Source organism: Rattus norvegicus, chromosome 5, assembly GCF_036323735.1.
Source record: "Rattus norvegicus strain BN/NHsdMcwi chromosome 5, GRCr8, whole genome shotgun sequence".
NCBI classification, from domain to species: Eukaryota; Metazoa; Chordata; class Mammalia; order Rodentia; family Muridae; genus Rattus; species Rattus norvegicus.
The window spans coordinates 64003699-64022750 of NC_086023.1; the positions used below are offsets into that span (position 1 = coordinate 64003699).

At 49.6% G+C, this 19052-nt stretch overlaps 2 long non-coding RNA genes across 2 annotated transcripts; both read right to left on the reverse strand.

The window, feature by feature from the left end:
* Positions 1-312: 312 nt before the first annotated feature.
* LOC134487064 (uncharacterized) lies at positions 313-1100 on the reverse strand. The gene is made up of 3 exons (XR_010066782.1): positions 1017-1100; positions 619-728; positions 313-478 (listed from the first exon to the last, which is right to left on the reverse strand). It is a non-coding gene; the product is annotated as an uncharacterized LOC134487064 (long non-coding RNA).
* A 4503-nt stretch (positions 1101-5603) lies between these two features.
* On the reverse strand, positions 5604-18565 carry LOC120102863 (uncharacterized). The gene is made up of 4 exons (XR_005504728.2): positions 18465-18565; positions 6419-6542; positions 5965-6025; positions 5604-5731 (listed from the first exon to the last, which is right to left on the reverse strand). It is a non-coding gene; the product is annotated as an uncharacterized LOC120102863 (long non-coding RNA).
* Positions 18566-19052: the final 487 nt, after the last annotated feature.

Genomic DNA, 19052 nt, shown 5'->3' on the forward strand with positions numbered 1-19052 from the left:
TCATATAACGCATCTGCTATAAACCCATCGTAGAAGGGCTCCGTATGCTGGTTGATGGCCCATGTCACACACAGCAAGTCTGGGTCCCCCGGGGACTGAGGAGGCTGGCCTCCAAGGAGTTTTGAGTTAGGTGACTCAGAGACCAGTCCTCTGGGCTTCACATCAGCACCTACTTCATTCTTGCATGGGGCTCCTCCCACTTCCCCCAACCCCACAATCCATCAAACTAATCTTTGCGCAGACCCCACCCCCACCCTCACCCACCCCAAAACCCCACCCCACCCAACCCCCACCCAGCCCCACTTCCTGACAGCTAAGGTTCCTGACACATGGTGCACCTCACTTCCCAGTGTCCCCCAGACCCACAGCAGCCCAACCCTCAGGGCTAAGAAGAGTCTCCTGGTCTGTGTTAGAGCCTCCTTGATAGCTCTCGCTCCAATCCCGGCTTCTGCCTTAGCAGGAGACAACAGATGTTCATCTAAAGGAAGGGAAAGAATGCATAGCTAATAGTTGGGTTTAAGCAACTGGGCAGATATTCATTTTCTTCGAATGCTAATGCATAATTAACGGATAATAAAATTGATTGAGTGAACAGCTTAATAACAAGGCAGTACTTACAACATGAGGGAGGGGAACTGCCCTGAAAGGGGCTCAACAGCCAGAGACAAGCAAGTCCCAAAAAGTGCAGAGGCCTTCATCCATCCACCAAGGGCTCCGAATGCAGCTTCCTGTGGGGGCCCAAACAGACAACAAACTCAGAGAGCATCCCAGTTTCTTTCTAACCCTAACCCAGCACCAGCTCAAAAACAGTGGTGACTTGGAGGTGGACACTTGCAATCCCTTCCCTCAGAAGCCCAAGGCAGGAGGGTTTCTGTGAATCTAAAGTCAGTCTAGTGAGTTCAAAGCTAGCCCTGGGTTACCTTGTCTAGAAAGAAAGGAAAAAGAAAGAAGGAAGGAAGGAAGGGAGGGAGGAAGGAAGGAAGGAAAAAAAAGAAGATTGTAAGACTGGTCCTTACCTTTAATCCCAGCGTTTGGGAGCAGAGGCATGTAAATCTCTGTGAGTTCCAACTAGACACGGTTCCACAGCAAAATCCTGTCTCAAAATAAATTTTCAATTGAAATTTAAAAAGAACCAGAATTGGAAAACAAACATATACGCTCTGCTATTGTCTTAGAGTTTCTATTCCTGCACAGACATCATGACCAAGAAGCAGGTTGGGAAAGAAAGAGTTTACTCAGCTTACACTTCCACATTGCTGTTCATCACCAAAGGAAGTCAGGACAGGAACTCAAGCAGGTCAGGAGGCAGGAGCTGATGCAGAGGCCATGGAGGGATGTTACTCACTGGCTTGCTTCCCCTGGCTTGCTCAGCTTGCTCTCTTATAGAACCCAAGACCACCAGCCCAGGGACCGCACCACCCTCAATGGGTCCTCCCACCCTGATCACTAGTTGAGAAAATGCCTTACAGCTGGGTCTCATGGAGGCATTTCCTCAAGGGAGGCTCCTTTTCTGTGATAACTCCAGCTTGTGTCAAGTTGACACACAAAACTAACCAATACAGCTATAGACCGTTTTCTAAAAAGCGATTTCTAGAGACCTCCTTGACATATCCTTTTTGCCCAGTCCTAGGATGGCCACCTTGGGAGTCTTTCATCCAAGCAGTCCCTGGGTGTTAGGGGAAGGCCACAGGCACAGGACACACCCACTGTAACTGTTTAGTGTATGTGTGGTGCACAGGGAAAGGTGGTAGGGGATGGAGGGAGACTGCATGGTACCCTAAAGAAGTCCCTTGGAGGAAGTTGTTTTTGACGGGTGTGCATTAAGGATCAACAAGCAGAGGCAGGGAAAGGCCCAGCGAAGTCTGGGACCAGAGACACAGGTGGTCCCCAGGGAATCCTGAGAAACGGCTGGGATTGTGTCCAGCCAAAATCAGACCCAGGAGGATGGAGCAGAGACCGGACTAGCTGTGGAAATGAAGTCCCAGAGGGAAGCCTGCCTTTCATTCTTAGCGTCTCTTGTGAATTCAGGTGGGGAAGGTCTGCTGAGAGTCATGCCAGAATTCACAGCAGCGAGATGCTGTAATTTCTTTTAGCTCTGTGACTCTGGACAAAGTATTCAGTATTAATGCAGTTGACCATGACGTCTTCTGTGTGCGCAACTGACAGACCAAATTACCTTTCCTTATCTCCTGGCAAGAGAAAAAGGACCATTTATTTGACATCTTTTATAATCATTTCACCTGCTTGCCCCCTACCGAGAGCCCTGCTGACCCGGCCCCCTCCCTCCCGCCCACACGCTCGCACAACGCAGGAAGCATGAACTCTAATAAGCCAGTTTCTAAAGAATGTTTTTAATCTTGGAATACTGAGTGTGATTTTCGATTGAATTTATAATTCTCTACTTTTTAAAAAGTACCTGTTTCCACTCTCATCCTCATCTGAGCTCCTCGGCGCTGGGAAGGAGCCTTGGCATCCACGTCCTTGGAAACACCTGAGGTCTGGAAAAAAGGCAGCGAGTTGGCAGGGTAGTGAGTGTACCAGGAGTTCAGAGAGCATCTCTGCCCCCTGCCCTCTGTGCGCGTGAGGCCAGGTGCGGTGCTTAGAACTCCCCAGCTAGGGCAATGAGAAAGCCCAAGAAGCAATTTTTTTCTTCGTTGTTGGGGAAAGAATGGAGCAAACCCTCATCACGTGACTGCGTTCAAGGGTCCTGGCTGCGGCACTGAATACAGTTCCGCTTTAGGTTAAGCATGGCCACCTCCCACCTCCAAAGCCCCTTCACCTCACAGAGTTAATACCTTCCCGTTTTCCTCCAACAACTGCCTTCCCTGGGAAAGGTCCTGGCCAACCGACTGCTCCTGGGACCCCACAGAAGTGGATTTTGTATTTGTTTTGTTGCTTATCTCATTAGTAGAGTTGTCCTCAGAGTCTGCCTATGTTGCAGAACCTTCCAGAATTTCCCTCCTTTTTGAGACCAAATAATATTCCCTTGTGTGTAGATACATTTTCTTTATCTCTGCCTATGCTAATGGGCACTTGAGTTATTTCTATACCGTGACTATTGTGATACAGTGCTTTGAACCAAAACATCTCTTGGGAACTTTGCCTCTGACTATGTCAGTGCATTCCCAAAAATTATGAATCATAACACAATTCTGTGTTTAATATTTTTAAAGTTTTTCTTTTTGAGACACAATCTCACTATGCAGTCCTGGCTGGCCTGGAACTCCCCATGTAGATCAGGTGGACCTAGAACTCACTTCAAGAAATCCACCTGCCCCTGCCTCCCAGGTGCTGGGATTAAAAGTGTGAACCATCATGCCCTGTAAGACTGACTTGTTTTTATTTCATGTGTGCGAGTGTTTTGCCTGCATGTATGTCTGCGCACCGTGAGCATGTCTGGTGCCCAAGCAGGCCAGAACAGGCACCAGATCCTCTGAAAATGGCGTTACATGTGTTTGTGAGAAGCTGTGTGTGTGTGCTGGGAACTGAACCTGGGTCCTCTGGGAGAGCAGCCGATGCTCTGAACAGCTGAGCCATCACTCCGGCCCTCACACTGCCTAGGTAGCCAAGGATGATCTTGGACTGCTAATCTCGGTGCATCTAGTTCCCAAGAACTAGGATTAAGCCGTAGGCCATCATGGCCTGGTTTGCGTGGCAGTGGATATCAAATTCTGTGCTTCTGCCAACCGAGTTACATTCTCAGCTGTGGAGAAAACAGATTTTTAAATCAGCCGCCTGCATGATCTTCCAGTCCTTGGTCTAGCCCAAGGCAGGCATCAGAGACAGTGTGAGAGATCAGCCTTCCAGCAGGGGTTTCCTGGGCCAATTAAGCCTTGGGCAAACTTCTCAAAGATTGGATAAGCAACAGGAAGTGAAGTGCTGGTCTACCAGTCCCTCTCTGGGCTTCTAGAGTGTCTAGTCAGTTTCCTGGAATTATTGAGACCCCATGTCTGCTCCAAACACCATGGTGCTGTCCGAGCTAGGAATTGTGTCAAATATAATGAGCGATGCGAATCTTGCATTTAATTCTCACCTCAACCCTAGAGATAGGCACAGTTGTGATCCCGTTTTACAGATGAGAATATTTGTGCTCAGAGAGATTAGATAATGGGTCTCCTTTCTCCTGGGGGCGGGGGGTGGCAGAAGCACTGAGCACTAAAGGACCTCCAGAGAGACAGTTTCAGTGAGACAGCACAGCTTTACTGCTCGGGGGTAGGGTATGTAAGGGCTCTTAGGAAAGGGCTGATTGGTCATAACACAGCACCTAATTATCAAACGGATGGGAAGCTAGAGCAGGCTCGTGTGCTTCTTCAGATCCAGTCAGGCGTCTGTGCTTGGAGAAAGGGAGTCCTCCATTTTGTAGTGGCACACGCCTTTAGTTCCAGCACATGGAAGGCAGAGACAGGAAGATCTTTGAGTTCGAGGCCAACCTGGTTTATAGAGTGAGTTCCAGGACAACCAGGGCGAGAGAGAGAGAGAGAGAGAGAGAGAGAGAGAGAGAGAGAGAGAGAGAGAGAGAGAGAGAGAGAGAGAGAGAGAGCGCGAGCGCCTACTTAACAAGATTGACTGTAACCACGAGTTCATTGAGTTTAGGGACAGCCTGGTCTACATAGGAAGTTGCAGGACACCCAGAGCTATATGGTAGAAAAATCTGTCTCAAAAAACAAAAAAGGGGGGCTGGAGAGATGGCTCAGTGGTTAAGAGCACTATCTGCTCTTCCAGAGGTCCTGAGTTCAATTCCCAGCAACCACATGGTGGCTCACAACCATCTATAACCAGATCTGGTGCCCTCTTCTGGCCTGCAGGAATACTGCAGGCAGAAAGCTGTATGATGTATTCATAATAAATAAATGTTTAAAAAAAAACAAGCAAGCAAACAAAAGCCAAAACAACAAAGGGTTTTAAAAGGTTGACTCAAAAACAGTAGAAAAAAACCCAGTCAGCATAGAAGAAATGCAAAGGCTTTTGCTTTCTGCATTATGATATTTGAATATTTTATGCTGAACATTTATTACTGTGAGGACCTGAAAAATAACTATATACAAGTGGAACATGTGGACAATAGGACATTAGGCAGATTCTAAATTGTAAACACAGAGAATGACCCCATATTTGGAAATAGCTGCAATAACATTTTTTCATTCTTTTTTTGTTTTTTCCTGAGACAGGGTAGCTCTGGCTAGTCTGGAACTCACAGAGATCCCCCTACCTCTGCCCCTGCCCCCCCCCCCCGCTGCTGGGATTAAAGGAATATCCCACCATGTCTGGTTAAGACTTTTCCTTTTTTTTTAAATACTTATTTTATTTATAATATATAAGTACACTGTAGATGTCTTCAGACACGCCAGAAGAGGGCATCAGATGGTTGTGAGCCATCATGTGGTTACTGGGATTTGAACTCAGGACCTCTGGAAGAGCAGTCAGTGCTCTTAGCCACTGAGCCATCTCTCCAGCCCATGGTTAAAACTTTCTCAATGGTTGTTCCTAGGAAGTGAAATTATGAGTAGATTTCTTTTTTATTGTTACATTTTATCACTAAAGAAAAAAGAACTATATTATTCTTTTAGGGATATTGTAACAAAACACTATAGTCAGGGCATTGTAAGCAACAGAAAATTTCTTTATTACATCTTTAGAGACTAGAAGTCAAAGTTCAAGGTGTCCACAGGGCTGGTGTCTCCAGAAGGTTCAATCCTTGACTTGCAGATATCCAACTTTCATGGTCTTCTTCCTTGTGAACATATTCTGCTCTCTCTCTCTCTCTCTCTCTCTCTCTCTCTCTCTCTCTCTCCCTCCCTCCCTCCCCCTCCCTCTTGCTCTCCCCCCCGCCCCCACCTAACAGAACACAGAGCCTGCACATGCTAGGCAAGTGCTCTACCACTGAGTCACACCCCAAGCCCCTGGTGTAGCTCTCCTCACGAGGACACCACTGCACATCAGCCTCACCCTCGTGACTCAATTTACCTGAATGACCTCCTTGAAGCCCGGATCCCCCACATAGTCCCCTGAGCTGTTAGCTCTTCACCTATGGAATCAGGGAAAATGCACTTCAGTCTATAACAAAATTTAACTTGAGAAAGAAAGTACCCGCTCATTAAAGCACCTGCTGTAAGCTTTGTCAGCTAGCCCAGTGCCATTAACCTTTCTCGGAGCTTAGCCGAAAGCTCAAGTTCTCCCAATTAATTCTACATAACTCCAATACCAAGATCTGACTTACGGCAAGAGCACAGAGAAAGGTGCATCTATGAAACCGAGAGCTGACATTGCACCAATAAAACTACTGGTTTCCAGCCCGCAGGATGCGTGACAGCTGCCCCAGCCAGTGCAAAGGCTTTCTGCTGGATTTCAATAACTCGAGCTGCCATAACAAACCTCCCCCGAACTCTCCGGAAGGGTCGCCGTAATAAACGTGTAGTACTTTTCACATGCAGAGCAATGGGGTTCCAGCTAGTCACTGCCTCTCATCTGGTCACTCCAGGAGGAAGCACCTTCCGTCTTCTGTCCCCGCCAGCACCTAGTGCCTTCCCAGCAGCTCCTCTACACTGGACAGGAGGAGAGAGGAGAATCTGAGGGCTCATGGAGGACCGTGCACTATATAACACATACGCCACGGCCAAGTCAAGCGCATGGCCCCGTCTAACTAGGTAAACTGAAAATGACATCTGACCAAGGAAGGAAAAGAGCAAACAAACAAACAAAACCAGGTAAGAGCACAATTCTCATGTGCCCTACTATGACCTCTGGATTTTTCCTTTGTTTGAATCACCGATACTTCCTGCCCATCATGATAAGTGGGAGGCAGGCGATGGCTGCAGCCTGAGTGCCATGGAGTCTCAGAGATGGAAAATGGGATATGCGGTTGGGTGACACCAGAGGGAGGTACCTGTGAAGAATTATGGGTAAGGACTCCAAGTCAAAACATGCACAGCTGAGCTACATCAGAATGAACACCAGGGGGCTGGAGAGATGGCTCAGCGGTTAAGAGCACCGGCTGCTCTTCCAGAGGTCCTGAGTTCAAATCCCAGCAACCACATGGTGGCTCACAACCATCTGATGCCTTCTTCTGGTGTGGCTGAAGACAGCTACAGGGTACATTAAATGAACAGTACTTTAAAAAAAAGAAAAAGAAAAAAGAAAAAGAAAATCCCTTTATACTAAAAGAGGACATTGAAAGGAGAAGGACCCCATGGGCAGCATTTGTGGGGTGCACAGTAGGTGAAAAATGAGTAGACTTTGCTATTTAAAGGTGACTTTACCACTCAAGAGTAAGGAAGAAGTCGCCATGACAGATGTGGGCAGGAGACAGCAACAATAAACTCATAAAAGAAGAGCTAGAGGCCATGAAGTATGTTAACTTTGCAAAGCTAAGCAGTAGACAAAGAAATGAGGGAGCCACAGAAGGTGTGGCGGGGAAGGAGGGTGTGAGTTCAAGGTCAGACTAAGCTACATGGTAAGACCTTGTCTCAGAAAAACAAAACAAAACCACAAAACCACACACAAACAAAAACAGCCCTAAAAAAATCATGTCTCAGAAAAACAAAACCACAAAACCACACACACAAGCAAAAACAGCCCTAAAAAAAAAAAACCGTTTAAACCCTCAAATGGGTAGAGACGTGGAGTTGATGATGGAGTTGCAAAGACGGGACAATGGAGACTGTTGTCCTCCTGACAGGACAAGGTGGGTGCCACTGTGGGCTCTGTAAAGCACCTACTGATCCAGCCCATGGCAGACATCCAGCTTGGGAGAAGCTTTGCACCCAGCTTCCTGCCCATGTGACTTGGATTTCCTGGGTCCTCTGTTGCTTTCCCAAGCTGCTTCTGTGCTCTTGGCCAGCCCTGTCTAAACCTGTGATCCCCTAATCGCCATTCCTAGATCCCCCAAACAAATGGCTTTTGCTTTTACAGTTTCTGAGTTTGAAACTGATCTCTGCTAATCTTTTGTCAAGCGAGTTCCCAGGAGACCATGGCTTGCTTCTCTGGACATAACATTGTTTTCCCAGGACCTAACCAACTCCCATTTATCGTTGGTCTGATCTAATCTTTGCCACAGATTTAACCAAACCTCTTTCTTTTAGACCTTGAACACATTTCTCCTTGTACCGTGGTTCCACTGGCGCAATTAAATTATCCATTCTCATCCATTATTCTTCGAATCACCATTTTCTCTGCAAACTTGGAGGACATTGTCTATGTCCCCAGTGCCCTGAAATCTCTTCGTGTGAGTCTATTTCTTTCACTGGTCTCAGTATTAACATGCTTCAATTCTAAGAAACATGAAAAAAAATTAATTACTTCCTTCTGCTTTCCTGGAATTTCTGTTACCCGGAAGTCAGAGTCCCCCGGTCAGCCCGCCTTGCTTAGTTCTTTAAGTTTCTGCTGTATCTCTTCATTTCGGGAGACATCTTCAACTTTCCAGGGGAGGCACAGCACTCAAGCAGTCAGCCTCTCCCTAGTGTACTGGGAAGTTCGTGACTGGGAGTGGGTGGGTTGGGGGAGACCTGGCTGCAGCTTCTAGAAATGAATAGCAGGGAATGCTGGGTGCTTTCGTCTGCCGCATCCGTATACACGCGGCCAACGTGTGCCACACAGCAGTTACTTGGTTAAGAAGATTCCCGGATATGAGTCCAATAGGCAAAAGCCAATCTATCAGGTTTAGATTTAAACAAATTGTCTGGTATCCTATAGGATGGATTGGCAAGTAATTTTAAAAATCTGACAGCCATGAGTGTTGGGGAGGGGACTGGAAGCCGCAGGTCCTCCGGGAGCACTGTCGCAACAGCTTCAGAGAATCTGTTGGTACCGTCTGGCTAAGTCCGGCTGAACAGGCTCTGGATTGAGCCTTGGGAATTCGCTGGCATGTGCACAGAGAGATGTTTGCCTGGGGTAACACAGTTGGAGTGGAAGGAGAGAAAACAATCCGAAGCATAACTGCTGAATATGGTACCCTGTCCAAAGACCTCTTAGACGGATGAGTCAGGCTATGGAAGGGCGACCTTCTACCTAAAATCACAGCATTCCAGGGGCTGGCGAGGCTGGTGAGATGGCTCAGCAGTAAAGGTACCTGCCGTGTGTGGCGGCTAATTTGGATGCCAGCTTGGCAACACTTGGGAAGAGGGAGCTTCAACTGAGGAGTGGCCGCCATCAAATTGGCCTGGGACATATCTAGGGATGTCTTCTTGCCCTCTAATTAATGTACAAGGGTTCCACCCACGGTGGGCTGGAGATTGTACCAGCCCTGGGCAGGTGGGCCTGGGGTGTATATTAAAACGGTAACTGAGAAAGCTGGAGAGACGGATAAGTGGCTAAGAGCACCTGCCGCTCTTGCAGAGGACCCAGGTTCAGTTCTCGGATCCCACATGGTGGCTCACAGCCATCAGTAACTCCAGTCCTAGGGGATCCAAGGGCCTCTCTGACCTCCTTGGGCACCAAGTGCACATACAAGCATTTGACTGAAGCAGTCATACAATGGGAAAAAGTAGAAAAGAAGGAAGGAAGGAAGGAAGGAAGGAAGGAAGGAAGGAAGGAAGGAGTTAGGAACTTGAATGAGAGCCTGGAAGCAAGCAGTGTGACTCCTTAACCCCTGCTTCAGTTCCTGCCTTGATTTCCCTCCATGAGGGACTATGAGCTGGAGACAAATGAACGCTTTCCTCCCAAGCTGCTTTTATGACAAGCAAATTGGGACACCACACAGCATGGTAACCTGAATTAGACCCCTGGTAGAAAGAGAGAGCCTACCCCACAAAGTTGTTCCCTGACACACATATGACACGGTACATGTCCCCACACATACACATCATGCACATACAGATCTCTCTCTCTCTCTCTCTCTCTCTCTCTCTCTCTCTCTCTCACACACACACACACACACACACACACACACACACACACACACACATCATTTCCAAAGACAGCTTTCCATGGAAAGCAGCAAAAGGAAGTCTATGCTCTGTGGATTTGGTGGATAAACACTGAGGTAGAGTTTGGGGAGCCCTGGTGAGAGCTGAGGTAGGCATACCTGGAGACCCTGCCTTGTGTAGTTTTATTTCCCAAGCAGTGCACTAGTAACAGTTTTGCTTGTTATATTTCTAGCAAAGTTTGCATAGTAGAAAATTTCCATATTACAACTAAAAAAAGAACTTAAAAAAAAAAAAAAAGAAAAGAAAAGGCACCAGCCACACCTGCACCAGGTGGGAGGTTTCCCAGGGTTTTCCCAGAGGGCCTTTCTCAGAGCCAGAGCTCGGGTTCTTCTGTGTCTTCCCTCGGGGTGGGGGGAGGGGAGCGGGTGAGGAGGGACATCCCAGAGGCCCTGGGTGAGGTGGAGAGGGCAGATCGGGGCAGTCTGTTTGTCACACAGCCTGTACACAACGGGGGTCTTCCCATGGGTCTCCCTGCCCAAGGCTCGCTGCTCACAGACAGCCCCAGGTTCCACTTTAGAAGACGCACCCACCCACACGGTCTGTCCAGAGTCCGGGCCCAAGGGAGCCTCTGCAGAAGTTTCCCCTTGCTTAGTCTTCACCCCAACTCTCCACCGTGAATAGGGGAGAATAAATATTGACCTCCTCCCTCACCCCACCCCATCCCCGCGCCCCATATCAAATGACTGCTAGAGAACCAAGCAGAGAAGGAGAAAGGCTCTCTGGCAGCAGATCCTGCGGTCCTGATGAAACCTGTTCACCTAAACCTCACCTGAGAATCAGAATTGTTAACATTCCTTCTAGGCGTGCCCCACAGTTACCTGGCAACAGCCAGGTAGGCCTGGCTTACTATAAAAGGGGCTGCTTGGCCCCTCCTCACTCTCTTACTCTCTGCCCCTCTCCCTCTCTGCCCACCCACCTCCCACCTTCCATGTATTCCTGGCTGGCCTGGCCTCTCTTCTCCCTCTCCCCCTACCCCTCACCTTCCCATCTTTCCCCTTCCCTCCCCTCCCTCTTCCTCTCCCTCTTCCTCTCCCTCTTCCTCTCCCTCTTCCTCTCCCTTTCCCTCTGCCTCTGTCTCTCTGCCTCTCTCTGTCTCTAGTCCCTCCTCCACTTCCCGTCCCTAAATAAACTCTATTCCATACTCTATCTGTATGGCTGGTACCCCAGGGGGATACGGATGCCTCAGCATGGACCCGCAGGGGCACCCCCTTCACCTCAGCACACTGAGCTTCTACCAAACATATCCTGGATCTCTCTTTCCTTTTTATAAAGCACAGCAGGGGTTATGCTCTTTCTTGGCTGAAGAATTGTTAAGGACTCAAGCACAATTCCTTTATCACCTTCCCATTGCCCACGTGTCCTCCTCTCCATGTGTTTGCATTTCCAGAGATTCCTTGTTGTTGGGATTTTATTGTGGTTGTTTTGTTTGTGGTGAGGACCCATTAAGTAGCCAAGGCCTCACTGGAACCCAAGTTGGCCTGAAACTCATGATCCTCCACCCCAGGCACCTAAGTTCTCAGATTGTAGGTATCTGGGGCTGTACACACACACACAGGGGCGGGGGCATTTAGGTACCCCACATTACAGACAAGGAAACCGAGGCACACAGCATAATGGAGCCATATGGCCTACAACTGGTGAGGAACAGCAAAGACAGAGCTGGGCATGGAGAACCAACTGGTGCCACCTTAGCCTCCAGCTGAGCATCACATTTCCCAGGAGAGGGTGAGGGGCAGGCACGCTCAATGCCCCAGAGTGGGAAAGCCACAAAAGGCCCGGCCTTCCCTTTCTCCACAGGACAGCTTCAAGACAGCACCCTTGGTCCCAGCGGAACAAAGGTCAGGCCATGTTTTACAGGGGGGAGTGGGGGCACACGCTTGCAGGTCGGCTCTCACACGCCGTGGATGGGCACACGCAAGCTGCAGCTGTGCCTTCTGGGTGCTCGGCCTAACTGTGCAGATTTTCTCTTCCACTCAGTCTCCAAGCACCCTGGCTGGCCCTCAGGTTTAGGAGAAGCCACTTAGTGATGCCAGCCATGGGCTTTGGGGGAAGCCTCTAACCACAGTTGCTCATCTGTAAAATGGGGGTGACGATGACTACCTTGGGGTGGTTGTGAGCCCCATGGCCGTGACTCAGGGGCCCCATGGGATATCCCTGGCCTAACACTTACCACAAGCAAGAAAGTGGGACCTCTTTCACTGGAGGCTTGGAAGTGCTTCCTGGAGGTGTTTGCCCTAAATAAAAACTAGGTCTATCTGGGGTCAGTTACTGCCTACAAAAGCAGATGCAGGGAGATAGGCAGAGACAGCCACAGAGGTAACGAGTAACAGTGGCTTGGACCAGAGGACTAGCCGGGGCGGAGAGGAGAGGGCCGAGAGGGCTTCTGGGTGTGCAGAGAGGTCGGAACCAAGAGAACTTTTGGGTGAGCTGAGTTCTGCCTCCAGGACGAATCCTCAGCTTCAAGAGCCTCCCCGGAGCCTTTGGGTTCCCCAGATGATTGTGGAAATGAGATCTTCCTGATTTGATTTGGAGTTCTCCTAAAATACAACTAAACACGAGAGAGCCGTGGAGGGGGGCCTGGCCAGCGCTGGAGCAGAAAGGCATTTCCGGAACATGGCGCCCCTCGGGTGGAGGCGGGGTTGCAGAAGGCCTGCACAACTGGTGACTCCCGCTTTAGACACCCAGCCTAAATTAAAGACAGAGGCAAAGCTGAGTGCAGGGGTCTGGTCTTCCTGCTGTGGTGGGAGAAGCCACTTCTGCAGCGCCATGGAGTGCAAAGGTGGAACGGGACTTGTGTGTGGCATCTGAATGTCTCTCTGACCCCCTACCCCCCAGGCTTTCCCATGGGGACCCTTTATTAGTGGGAAGCCATCTTGAGATGCTAGTGGCCAAGGAAGGCTCTGTTCTTGGACCAATGATGCACCGTCAGGATCTAGGAGACAGGCCCACTGGCCCATGGCTAAGCCTGCATCGGCACCTTCTGCCACTTTTGTTCCCTGGGTCATATTGTAGGAACAGGAGCTGAGCCCTGTGCAAGCAATGGCTCTCCTGACTCTGGGTCTTAGTGCCTCACTCCCGCCTTGCAGTGGCTCCTTTGGATCATGGAGAAAGGAGAGGCATCGTCTGTGTAGAAATGAACCGATGGGTCCTGGCTCCCAGAACCAACTGTTCTGGCATTACTTCAGCCCAGCCATGCCCTGAACTGGGTCAAAAAAGGAATGTGTGGGCTAGAGAGATGGCTCAGGGGTTAGGAGCACTGGCTGCTCTTCCAGAGGTCCTGAGTTCAATTCCCAGCAACCACATGGTGGCTCACAACCATCTGTAATGGGATCTGATGCCCTCTTCCAGTGTGTCTGAAGACAGCAACAGTGTACACATATAAATAATAAAATAAATTTTAAAAGAAGAGGAAGGATGAGGACAAGGAGGAAGAGGAGGGGGAGGAAGAGGAGGAAGAGAAAGAGGAACTTGCTCCCACTAGGAAGCTCTGAGAATCCAGCCACTCCAATCTCCTCCTCAGGTGTCCCTGAAGCACACTTGCTGGTGGCACCTGACACTGTCAGGCAAAAAGAAGTTTCAGCTGTCTGATGCACATGTGGGACCTTGGGCCACTGCTGGGGATCTGGGTCAGATCCAATGGCCCCATCGAAGCAGGCTACATCCCCTACGAACCCCACAGCTCTCCCACTTAAAATGGGGACAGGGCCCAGCACTGGGGAAGCAGAGGCAGGTAGATCTCTGTGAGTTCAAGGCCAGCCTGCTCTACAGGGTGAGTTCCAGGACAGCCAGGAGTATAAGAGAAACCCTGTCTCAAAAAAGGAAAGAGAGGGTTGGGGGACAGGGTCTACCACTACAAGAACTCCCTTGTGGGTCAAAAGGCATTCGCAAATGTGTGCCCCACAGGACTCGGACAGAATATCAGGTTCTCAGAACAGGCTCGCCCCTGCCAGTTCCCACCCTTGCCCTAGAATCGCTGACCCCACCCTCTACACTGGAAACATGGAAGAACTTTGAGGGTCAGAGAGAGATGTCAGATGTTTATGGTATGGACCTCGTTAGGGGGAAACCGGAAGCAGGAGGCAGAAGAGGCCTGAGTAGAAGTGGATGCTCCAGTGATACCCAGAGGCTAGGGAGGGATGAGCGGCTTTAGATATGGCCTAGGGAGCAATAGCGGCTGGGCGAGTCCCTGTAGTAGTGGTTTTCAGATCAGCTTAAACTCGGTGACCTGGTTTGGGGTTTCTGGTCCTCTGAGCCTCAGTCTTCTCACCTCAGAAGTGGGACTTCAGCCATACCTGGTGGCAAAGGCCTGCAATCCCAGCTACTCAGGAGACAGAAGCAAGAGAGTTGCAAGTTCAAGGGCAGGCCTGGGCAACTGAGTCAGACTATCTCAAAATAGAAAGTAAAGAGAAGAGTAGTCGAGAAGAGTTGGTCAGTGGTTAGTGCTTCCCTAGCTTGCAAGAGGTTCCTGGTTCAACCCTGGCACTACCAACAAACAAAGAGTGAGTCTTCTAACCAGGCACACCCTCGGCTTTCAGGGAGTGAATACCATAGCCCAGGGCTTTGGCTCTGGCTGCCAGAGTGTGGCTCCCTCCTCTCTCTAAATCGCTGAGGCTGGAGCTCTCTGCTCCATGGACACACTGTGGGATGTGTGTCTGCACAGGTTTGCAGTTGGGAGCTGCACAGTTCTATGCAGCTGGACTGGGGGAGCTGGGTCCCCCACACCTCTCCTTTTGTCCTCATGAGGAGAACATCGGACAGCCTGGAGGCGGGGCCTGCTGGCTCCCTTCCCTCTTGGGAAGGCCCAGCCCCCACCCCACCTGCATTCTATACACACACGCTACCCCCCAGGGACAATCCTCACAGAGAACTGAAACCCAAACGTGATTCTCAGAGGTATGGGCACACGACTGGGTCCCAACAAAGCTCTCTGTTACTCTCTGTGGTCAGGGACCAGGCTTTTTGCTTGAGACTGTGAAATTCAAGTCAACCTTCCCAGGCTCTGAGCAGGACAAAAGTCACTCTGACCCTGTTTGCTGGACATCGAAACAGCAGGCCCCAGCACCCAACCCTGGACTTCTGAGTTCATGCCTGCATTAAGGGTGGACATTCTTGCACATTCCGGGTACCCACCAATAAATCACAGTACCCAAACCTAGGCGCACACCCTTACTCATCTGCAGAGATGGCCTTCGTTCAGATCCACTTCTGAGAGGATCTGAGGCCCAGAACAAGCCTCTTCATTTGTATGTGCCTCAGTTTCCACGTGTGTAAAAGAGGAGTCCCACCACATGCTTCACTGGTCTTCGTGGTAACGGTTAAATAACCTTTTCATACATTCAAAGTGACTGGCCTGGAAATTCCCTTCCCTGGGGCCTCTCCTCTTCCCGTTTGTCATTTTCTACCTCATCTTCCGGACCACTTCTGTTGTCCCTGATCCTCTTTTGTCTTGGCACCTATCCCTGCTCCTGTTCCTCCAGGAAGTCTCTGCTCCAAAGAACTTGTCAATCACGAGCATCTTCCTCCCCAACCCCGCAGTTTGTAAAAGTGTCCACTAGGTGGCGATAGAACGATGTTAGCAGATACTTGATGGTCCGTTGGGTAGGACCAGAAAACAGTGCAGTGATGCCCCTGCACAGAAGGAGCTTATGTTGTAGTTGGCGGAGGCAGACTGGAGGGAGACACAAAAAGAGTAAGAAAGGAGATGAGGCCGGCACCCAGCGTGTCCCTGTTGCCTGGCTGGAACTTGACTGCGGGACCGGACTGATTATAAAATCAGAGACTGGCTAAGCTCATGGTTGTCCCTCTCCTTGCCACTCAGAATGCAGCTGGAGCCACAACTGCGTGGAGCTCATAGGGAAAGCAGATTTCCCATTCCTCAAATGAGCTGAATCAGAATCTGCCTTTTAACATGCTGCAGGGGCTGGAGAGATGGCTCAGTGGTTAAGAGCACTGACTGCTCTTCCAGAGGTCCTGAGTTCAAATCCCAGCAACCACATGGTGGCTCACAACCATCTGTAATGGGATCTGATGCCCTCTTCTGGTGTGTCTGAAGACAGCTACAGTGTACTCATATATAATAAATAAATAAATCTTTAACATGCTGCAGTCGCGGAGCTACCCTAGCACGTTGGGGATAAATGACTCCGGTGGACTAACTCTGGTCACCTGTAGGTTGCCATATTAAAAATGGTTCATGCTCAGAAAAAAAAAATCTAACGAATAGTTTGTGATACATGAGACAGAGATGATGTTGACATTTCAGCAGCTGCAAATAAAGTTTTATTGGGACTCATCTGCTTTGTCTGAGGTGGCCTTTGTGCTGTAACCACAGCACTGAGGAGTTACAACAGAGACCACGTGGCCTGAAAGTTGGAAACGTTTGCGACCCAGCCCTTTGAAGGAGATGGGCTGGTCTCTGCTGCAAGGCATCTGCTTCATGCTTCATGAAGAAGCAAGGTCCTAAGAGAAGCAGCGTCTTCTCCACAGTCCACAAGGAACCCTGAGGTCTGTGGAGAGAGCACTGTTAAAAGGTTAGTGACTCCAAGATTTGTAGTGATGGCCACTCCAGAGGTAAAGGCAGGAGGATTGACACGAATTCAAGGCCAGCCTGATGTATACAGTGAGTTCCCATCTAGACAGGACAACATAGTAAAACCCTAACTCAACGGGTGATTGATGGTGATGGTGATGGTGGTGGTGGTGGTGATGATGATGGAGAAGGAAGAGAAGAGGAAGAGGAAGAGGAAGAGGAAGAGGAAGAGGAGAAGGAAGAGGAGGAAGAGGAGGAGGAGGAGGAGGAGGAGGAAGAAGAAGAAGAAGAAGAAGAAGAAGAAGAAGAAGAAGAAGAAGAAGAAGAAGAAGAAGAAGAAGAAGAAACATTTATGGTGTAACCTTGAATCTTGCTGTGCAAGGTGGTCCCTACCTATGATCTCAGATCTCATAGGAGTGATGTAGGAAAAATTCAAGGTTTGATAGGCAGAGGCAGGGGGATCAGGAGTTCAAGGCTATCTTTGGTTGCAGAGTAAGTTTGAGACCTGTCTCAGTTACATGAGACCCTTAAAAAATAAAATAAAATAAAAGCTGCCACTACCATAACAACAAAACTCATTTTAAGTTCTACTTCAAATAAAGTCATGCAGGCGGTTAATGTTAGCTGTAGCAGCATATTGGGATAAGGTTAGTTTTTGTCAACCATTTGTTGAATAAACAGTTAGCTGTCTGTCTTAGTTACTGTTCTACTGCTAAGAACAGACACCATGACCAAGGCAACTTCTAAGTCAGGGGCTGACTCATCCTTTCTGAGGGGCAGTCCGTCATCATCGTGGTGGGGAGCACAGTAACATGAAGGCATGGTGTCGGAGAAGGAGCTGAGAGGTTTTGTTTTGTTTTGTTTGTTTTTTGTTTTTTTTTTATGGTTCTTTTTTTTTGGAGCTGGGGACCGAACCCAGGGCCTTGCACTTCCTAGGCAAGCGCTCTACCACTGAGCTAAATCCCCAACCCCAGGAGCTGAGAGTTAACGTCTGATCTGCAAGTTGCAGGCAGAGAGAGAGAGAGAGAGAGAGAGAGAGAGAGAGAGAGAGAGAGAGAGAGAGAGATCCGGGTTGGCATGGGATGCTGAAACCTCAAAGCCCACACCCAGTGACACACCTCCTCCAACAAAGCCACACCTCCTAATCCTTCCCAAACAGTTCATCAGCTGGGGACCTAGCATTCAAATATATGAGGCTATGGGGCCACTCTCGTTCAAACCTCCACAGTGTGCATGACGGACATTCAGGCAGGAAGTAAAGGTTAACTCTAAACGCCCATTAGGATACATTAGGATAATGTATCCTAAAAAACAGTTGGGAAGTACATAATTCTAAACCTGAGATTTAACCTCTTAATGAATGTACTTGTACTTGCCTAGTATTGGAATGCATCTTCGATTTGTCTCCTCCTGCAACACTCCCCCACCCCCACCCACCGCCCTGGGAAGCCGTCCATACTCTCTGAACTGAGCGAGGTCTCCAGGTGCCTCCAGGTAAAAGGCCTCAGCTTGTCTACTCTCTGCCTGAGTGTGTGCTGAGCAGGTGCAGGGAGAAAGCCAGGTAACAGGGTTAGCTTTGCGGACTTGCAAAGGGACAAATGCTGGGCAAAGCTGAGGACAGTGGGGAGCATAGTGACACAGGACTCTGGGACAGCCGCTGGAGGACTGGGAGGCTATCAGGTTAGTACAAACCTGCAAGCCTCCAGATGCTGGAAGTGGAGGTTGGAGACGAGTCCGAGGATCTAACAGAAGCTGAGTGATCAGAAAAGGTAGCCAAGGACCGAGCAGGATCTGGGTTCAAATCTCTCCGCACCTCTGACAAAAGTCAGAGAGACCCAGGGCCTGCCTGCAGAGGAGTGGTTGCAGGGGCACATGTCACAACAATGAGAATGAACACCAGGAGGCGGCAGAGCCCAAGGCTAGGGACAGGCCATGGATGTATTTCGTCCTCTGGCCAGCAGGGTGCGGTATAAGCCAATCCCACTGTGCCTCCCGCTCCTGTGCAGCCTAAATACCTGGTGCAGGACTTGGCACCTACCGCCCACGAAGAGATTCCAGTGATTTCCCCCAATTAGACAGAAGGGTTTTGCCACATGTCACCCAACCAGTCTGTGGCCCCAATCCTTTGAGCAGCCAACTTCTCACGATGCCTCAGCAATGACACGTCACAAAGGCTGGCTGCTTCCACAGGGCAACACCTCCCATGCCCCACCCCCACCCCATACATACATACATACATACATACATACATACATACATACATACATACATACATACCCCACCACAGTATCGTTAAATCCTGTCGTGGCATCCCTAGAATCACAGACTCTCGCCTGCCTCTCACCTCCGTCAGGAGCCTAGGTCTCTTCAGATCTCTGGTCTCGCAGCTGAGCCTAGCACTGGCCTGGCTTGTTCTCCCAGAAAGAGCTCACTGTTAGCACAATACACTCTTTGTGATTAGAGGACTGAGGTCCCCCTAGGTAGAGGCCCCAACAGCACCCTTCCCTAGGCTCTCCCCACCACACAGACGGTCACTTCCTCACAGTTGACAGGAGGGCTTCTGAAGCTGTACCTTTTAAAGGTGATATGATAAGGTAGGCTTG